Source organism: Mesoplodon mirus (genome assembly GCF_964341445.2).
Source record: "Mesoplodon mirus genome assembly, chromosome: 14".
NCBI classification, from domain to species: Eukaryota; Metazoa; Chordata; class Mammalia; order Artiodactyla; family Ziphiidae; genus Mesoplodon; species Mesoplodon mirus.
This window is the reverse complement of record NC_138990.1, coordinates 44,387,044-44,393,787: the sequence shown is the minus strand read 5'-3', so window position 1 is coordinate 44,393,787 and position 6,744 is coordinate 44,387,044. Positions and strand designations below refer to the sequence as shown.

Sequence of the window (6,744 nt, the reverse complement as noted above, 5' to 3'; positions counted from 1 at the left end):
CCACAGGCTGTAGAACCTGGTTCAGAGTGGGCTTGTGACTAGTCACAACAATTGAAGTAACCCTCAGGACTTTTTGGCTAGGGATGGCACCGTGAGTGAGGGTGACAATGAAGCACACAACAGGACAACTGTGTCTCAGATCTTGAGGCACAGGGGTTGGGGGGGTGTTGTTAAAGGCCATGGAACCTCATGTCCTAGAAGCATTAAGGAGGTTCCTGAAGGAAAGGAAATTATGTTCTTCCACTGGGGCTCTAAGTTGGGAGAGTGTGAACATGAGACAGCTGCCCACCATCTTGGAGTTTGTTTAAAGTAGGCAGAAGTGCCAACGTAGTGGGAAGCAGACAAGAGTGATGGAGAGAGAGCCAGCTCTGGAGCTGGCACTTGAGTCCCTGGATTTACCTGTGCCTGAATCCCCAGCCCTGGTCTTCCCAGTTGTCTAAACTGTATACTACTTAATCCTTTTGTTTGTTTAAGATGGTTTAGGCAGGATCCTGTCACTTGTTTGTTACTACAGATGACCGATACTGCCCTAGCATATCCTGACTGATACTGCCCCTCACCCTACATGATCTAGGATCCACCAGGATACTGGTTGGGCCACAGTGGGCCAGACAGAAGTGATGGAGCTGTAGGAGCCCAAAGGCAAATCAATCTGAGTTGGACCAGTGCGATTTGTGGTCAGAAGGGCCCAATAGGGTTAGCCAGCATTAATGTGTCTCTTCCTGGGACAGCCTGGAGGGTCCACCTCATGGTGAAAACGCCGAGGCCAGGCTCTGGAACCAGGCCTGTAGCCACACGGTTGCTTCCTACTGGACATGAGCAAACCCCTCAACACGGTCACCTTGGGCCTTTTGACGCCAGCAACACAGACATCCAAGGTCACACATCATGGACTCCCAATGATTTCATCATAAATAGTTCTACTGAATAGAAACTTGCTTTTTTGTTGTTTTTGACTGCACCACATGGCTTGTAGGATCTTAGTTCCCGGACCAGGTGTTGAACCTGGGCCATGGCAGTGAAAGCGCCGAGTCCTAACCACTGGACAGCCAAGGAATTCCCTACTGAATAGAAACTTACAGTTGCCCACTTGACCCTGAAAATTTCAGCTTGTTAAGAGTAACTGTAGGGAATTCCCTGGTGGTCCAGTGGTTAGGACTCTGTGCTCTCACTGCTGAGGGCCCGGGTTCAATCCCTGGTCAAGGAACTAAGATCCCACAAGCCGTATAGTATGGCCAAAAAAAAAAAGAGTAACTGTAATGTTTTAAGGTAACTATAATGATTTCAGAGTCAGACGAAACATGCTTTGAGTCCTGGCTCTGCCACTGCCCAACTGTGTGGCTTTGACTGAGCCTCAGTCTCTTCATCTACAGAGTGAAGATAACACAAACTACCTCAGAGGGTTGCTAAGGAAAAGTGCCAACCTGGTGCCTGGCGCACAGGAGACACTCAGTAAACTATCGCTGCTATTTGTGGGCAGTATTATACAAGCCCTTAAGGAACGAAGAGGTATGGCAACCATCTTTCTAAACATGGTCCTCCCGTTGGCCAAACTTTAGCGTGTCTGTGGATGCCCATCTTGATGTTGAAAGCAAAGTGGCACAGAACCTGCAATGCACATATTCATTCATCCAAAGCTTATTGAGAACCTACTATGTGCCAAGTGCTGGGCTACAGAGATGACAGAGGTGGTCTCTGTCCTCATGGAAGGAACATCCCAAGTCTCTGGAACTGGCCAGGTGGAGACCACGGAGAGCATGGCCTATCATCAGCGGCATGGGGTGACCACTTGAGTGAGGGTGACAGGGAAAAAGGCCAGGACAACTGTGTAGAGAGCGGCCTCTGACCTTGGGGCACGGGGAGTGGGCAGACTAAAGGACCTGGAAGCGTTAGAGGGCTTCTGGAAGGAAATCTCTTGGATGAAAGGTCAGCTCTGTCTCCCAAAGAGTTAGGTAACTGTTCCTGTGACCCTGGAGGGTTGAAGTTGGTGGCAGTGGAGGGAAAAGTACCACTGGTTTCAGCAGTGAGGGCCTGGGTGTCCATAAGTGGGATGGTTGGTGCCTGGGGAAGGGAGCACACCATGTCCTGGGGCAGGGAGCTCAGGGTACTGCCATGTAGCTGAAGCACTGGGTGGAATGGGGGTACACAGTGGCAGATGACTGGTGGAGGTACAGGCAGAAGAAAGGAGCCAAGCTGGGGAGTCAGGGGGCCCAGCACCAAGCCCTAGCGGTGGCAGTTGGGAGAGTGATGAGCAGAGGGGTGGCTGTGCTGATGAAAGTAGACAGAGATGCCCCAAGTCAGAAACCTGGAGCCCTGGAAACTCTGTGGGAAATGAGAACAACCCTCGCGGCAAAGGGGTGAGTAAGCATGAGGGCGGAGTGTAGGTGTGTGCACAGAATCTTAGAGCTGGAAGGGATCTTCAATGTCATTTAGTTCCACCCCCGAGCCATGAAATCTTTCAGTCTTCCACTGACCAACTGAGGACACTCAACTCTACTTGGACACCTCAAGGTACGGGGAACTCACTCCCTTCAAGGGGGCTCATCCTATAGAGGTGCTCGAGCCTCCCAGACGGCCTCGATAAGCCTAGCGCCCCGACCTTGGTCCTGTTGAGTGGGCCGGCCTCCACTCGGCGGCGGCACCTGGCGGGGGTGGCGGGTGGCGTGGGGCTTGCGGCGCGGATGGGCCGGCGCTGCTGTCCCCAGCCCCAGTGCTGAGGCCGGCAGAGTGCAGTGGGCTCTGGTGGAGGTCGGGAGAACTGCAGGGCGAAGACCGCCGGGGGCTCCGCGGGCTGCCGGGGGGAGGCACTTGACACCGGCCGCGGGAGAGGAGGGGCCGCTGTCCCTGCGGCCAGTGCTGGATGCGGGGACCCAGCGCAGAGGCAGCTCCAGGTAGCGGGGCGCCCCGCGGGGGGAGGGCTGCCGCAGGCCCCCGGCGGAGTGGCCGGGAGAGCGGCCGAGGCGGGGTTCCCGGGCCCAGCGCAGGGTCGGGGCGCAGCGAGGTCCGGCCCTCCGACCCGCAGCGTGCGGGGACCCCCCCAACGGGGGCGTAGAGGCCGGGAAGTCGGGCCGAGGGCGCTAGGACCGGCCGCGCGCCCAGGCCGCTCCCGTCGCGGCGCCCCGGGGCCCCCAAGTCGGCGCTGCCTCCCGGGCCGGCTCCGCAGCGCCAGGGCCGGGGCCAGCGCGGCCGCGGGGGGCGAGCAGCGGGCGGAGGCCTGGGCCCGCGGGCGGCCGGAGGGAGGGAAGGAGGAAGGCGGAGAGAAGGGGTGGGAGGGGGGGACCCGGCGGAGGAGGCGGAGAGAGGGAGCGCGACAGCGAGCGGAGGGAGGGAGCGAGCGAGGCAGGCAGGCGGGCCGGGAGGGAGGGAGGGAGGGCGCGCGGGCGGCGGCGGCGGCGGCGGCGGCGGCGAGAGCAGAGGACGAGCCGGGACGCGGCGCCGCGGCACTAGGGCGCGCAGCCGGGCCGGCCCGACCCCACCGGCCACACGGTAATGAGCGCCGCTGCTGGCGGCCCGGGAGGCCGGCCCGGAGGCGGGCGGGGAGGAGGGGAGCCGGGCGGGGGCCACGGCGGCGGGCAGTGCCCGGCTCGGGGCACGCTCCCGGACCCCCGCAACTCGGCGCCGGGCGCTCGCGGAGCCAGGGCTGCGGACGGCGACGGCGGGCCAGGCTGGCCGGGGCGGAGCGGGGGATTTGAGGGTTTGTTTATGTCCCCGCGGGCTCCGCAGGCGCCCCCTCCCGTCCCGCCCGCTCCCGGCGCGGAGCCCCCTCCGCGCCCCCGCCCGGCTCCGGGCTCAAGTTCAAGTCTATACAATGCCGCGGGGGGCCTCCTCCGCCGCCGGCCTCAGCCGCGGTGCCCCGCTAGGCGCTGCCGCAGGGGCCCCGGCCTGGCCGCCCCCGCCTTCCGGGCCCTGCCCCCGCCCCCGGGGCCCAACCTGGGGCCTGCGGCCGGGGCGCCGGAGGGCGCGGACCCCGACCCGGAATAATCGGCTCCCGCCGCGGCCCGCAGGGAGCGGGGGAGGGGGGCGGGGGCCGGGCCCCGCGCAGGCTCCGCGGTGGCGGCAGAAAATGGCAGCCTGGCACGACCCGGCCCCCCGCCCCTCCCCCCGGCTCCCGGCCCTCCTCGGCCCGGCGGGGCGGGGGACCCGGGAGGCCCCCGGGGGCGGGCCGAGGGGTGATCGGGGGGCCGGACCGGGGAACGCTGCGCAGCGATCTTCCTCCGGCCACCTGTGGCTGGGGGAGCGGGGTGCCAGCGGATCTGGGAGGGGCTGCGGGGGTGGGGAGAGTGCCACTTGGGGGGCACACCTCTCCGCGGAGAGTCGGGTGGCGCGCGGGGGGGACGTCGTGCCTGGCTCCTCCCTGCCCCCGCCGCGGGCCGTGGGAGCCGGGGCGGCGGCGGCGGCGGCGCCGCAGTGTGGGGGCGGGGCGGGGGCGGGCGAAGATCCCGGGCCGGGGCCGCGGGGGCCGGAAAACGCAGGGGTGGGAGCCGCAGGGCCTGGGCCCGGAGCGTGGCTGGTGGGGACGCCCCGGGTCGCCCCCTGCAGCAGCACCCACCCCCCTGCACACACTCAACACGCACGCGGACACACTCACGCACACGCACCCCCGCTGGGCCGGTGCAGACGTGTCCTTGAAAGCTTCGCATCCGCACGGTGAAGGACGAGGCCTCGCCGAAGCTGCGGATCGGGGTCTTCGGCCCCACGTCCCAGCGCCCCGGGAGACCCCAAGCTTCCGAGCCGCAGGCGGCCTCGGTCCGTGTCCCGCCCTCACCCCAGCTCCCCTCCCCCTCCCTCCTCCCTCCTCCCTCCCCCTCGGCTCGGACGGAGCTGGCAAGGGTCCAGGGCCCGCCCCCGGCCTCCCCCAGCCCCCCATCGCTGGGGCCCGCGGCCCTCTGGCTGCCAAACTGCTTTTCGCTTTCCTGGAGGCTCCCTTCTTGGGGGCACCCACTCCCTTCCCTCTCAGCCCCATTAGTTCCCCCGTTTCTCTCCATCCCTTCTGTCCTTCCTCCACTCTCTAGTGCAAAGCCAGTTGAGTAGGTGTTGGCCCCTTGGGTGGGGAGTGAGGGGCTCACTGGTTCTCAGGGGCTCTCTTCCCCAGCTCTCGAGAGGAGCCCCCTGTGGTTGCACCTTGACCCAAGATGGCGTCTTGCACCCAGCTGGGCAGCTCTGGCCTGTGTCAGGCAGGGAGGAAGGGCCCGGGGCCCAGGCCCCGGAGCCACACAGCTCGCCCCCTCCCAAACCAGAAGGGACAGGAGGCTGCAGGAGAAGAGCCGGCCGCCCTGTGACCCAGCTTGCCCCTTGCTGCCGTGCCCAGAGACTGCCATCACCATCCCTGGGGGACTGTTCAGTCTTCATGTTTCACCCTGGGCTGCCAGCGCTGAACCGGCCTCCTGGGCTGGCGGGCTGCGTAGGGATCCTGGGATCAGGTGCTGCTCCGCTGTGCCTCCTCCCTCCCAGGCAGATGTGACAGCTGCAGCCGGGGAAGCTTTTCTCCTTGGGCGATGCTGGAGAGCTAGGACTGGCCTCTGGGATTTGGGGAGCCCAGCTGTCAGGCGGACCCTCTTTGGGCTGTTCCCTCTGCTGGCAGGGGTCGTTTCCTGGTGGTTTCCTGAGCTGCCTGGGTTTGGAGGCTTGGGCTGTTAGGAGTTCCTGCTAGGTTGCTGGGGCAAGGTGGTCCCCCTCTGCCTCCAGGTCCCGTTGAGGCCCTGGTTGGGCTGTTTGACAGGGAGTTCTGTGAAAGCGTGAGTCTGTGTGCGTGTGTGTGCATGTGTGCACATGTGCTGCACGCAGTCAGTGGCCCAGGCAAACTTGTGTGGCGGGTCTGGCACCTGCCCGCCTCCCTTCCCGGGCCCCATTCCTCTGGGCCCTGGCTCCCTCTCCAGTCTCTTGTCCAGCTCCTTGGGGCTTGTCTTCAGCTACTCATCAAATGCACACTTCCTGGCTCGGGTGGACCAAGGCTCTCCTTGTCCTCCTTCCCAGGCTCGTGGGCCTGCAACAGGAAGCCGACCTTAGAGAAGGTGAATTCCTTCTAGACTCAAGGAGTGTGGCCCACAGTGCAAGGGCTGCCTCCCGCGCCCCCACCCCGCCCCCCGGCACCGGAGAAGCAGAGAAGAGGACAGCCATGCCATGTGTCAGGGTGTCTGCGGACCGGGATTCCTCTGCGGGGTGAGGGTTGGACTGCAGCTTGAAGGTCCATTCCAGCTTTTAAATTCTATGGCTCTGATTCTAGTGGTGGAATTTCAGACCCAGGAGTGGGGGCGGGGTGGTCTCGCCTCACAGCGATAATCAGGAATGGCTTCCAGGGAGAGGAGGCCTGAGTGAGAGCAGGGCCTCCTGGGGGGTGGGGCCTTTGAAAGGAGAGGGTGGTGTGAGGGGTGAGGGCCCTTCAGGAGACAGGTTTGTCACGTCTGACTCCACAGAGAGCGTAAAAGTGCAGCCTCTGGTTAAGCCTTTGCACGTGTGTGTCCTTCTGTAGGTTTACGTGTACACTTGTGTGTGTAATTTCTGAGGTTTCCTCCCTGAGTCCCGTTTGCGGTAAGCTCCTGAGTTCCTTATGGACCTTCTTGAAGCTGAAACTCCAAGCTTCTCATCCTCTCTTGGCCTCTCTGGTGACCAGCCCCCATCCCGGAGCCCACCCAGAGACATCGCATTAGAACAAGAGATGCTCCCAGGGCTTTTCCTAGCACAGTCACACATCACCGCCATTGGGCCTCTGAAAAAGCCTGCAAGGGAGACAGACAAACTATAAAA

General features: G+C 63.5%; 1 protein-coding gene across 2 annotated transcripts in view; it reads left to right on the top strand.

The window, feature by feature from the left end:
- Window positions 1-2,820: 2,820 nt before the first annotated feature.
- The window catches only part of DNMT3A (DNA methyltransferase 3 alpha), a 101,160-nt gene continuing 97,236 nt past the window's right edge, over window positions 2,821-6,744 (top strand). Inside the window, exon 1 of one of the 2 annotated variants that reach the window (XM_082642327.1) lies at window positions 2,821-2,891. The gene's annotated coding sequence lies outside the window, so the exon portion shown is untranslated. Of the gene's footprint in view, window positions 2,892-3,370; window positions 3,487-6,744 lie in introns of those variants that run through there. The other variant, XM_082642326.1, reaches the window with a different exon arrangement.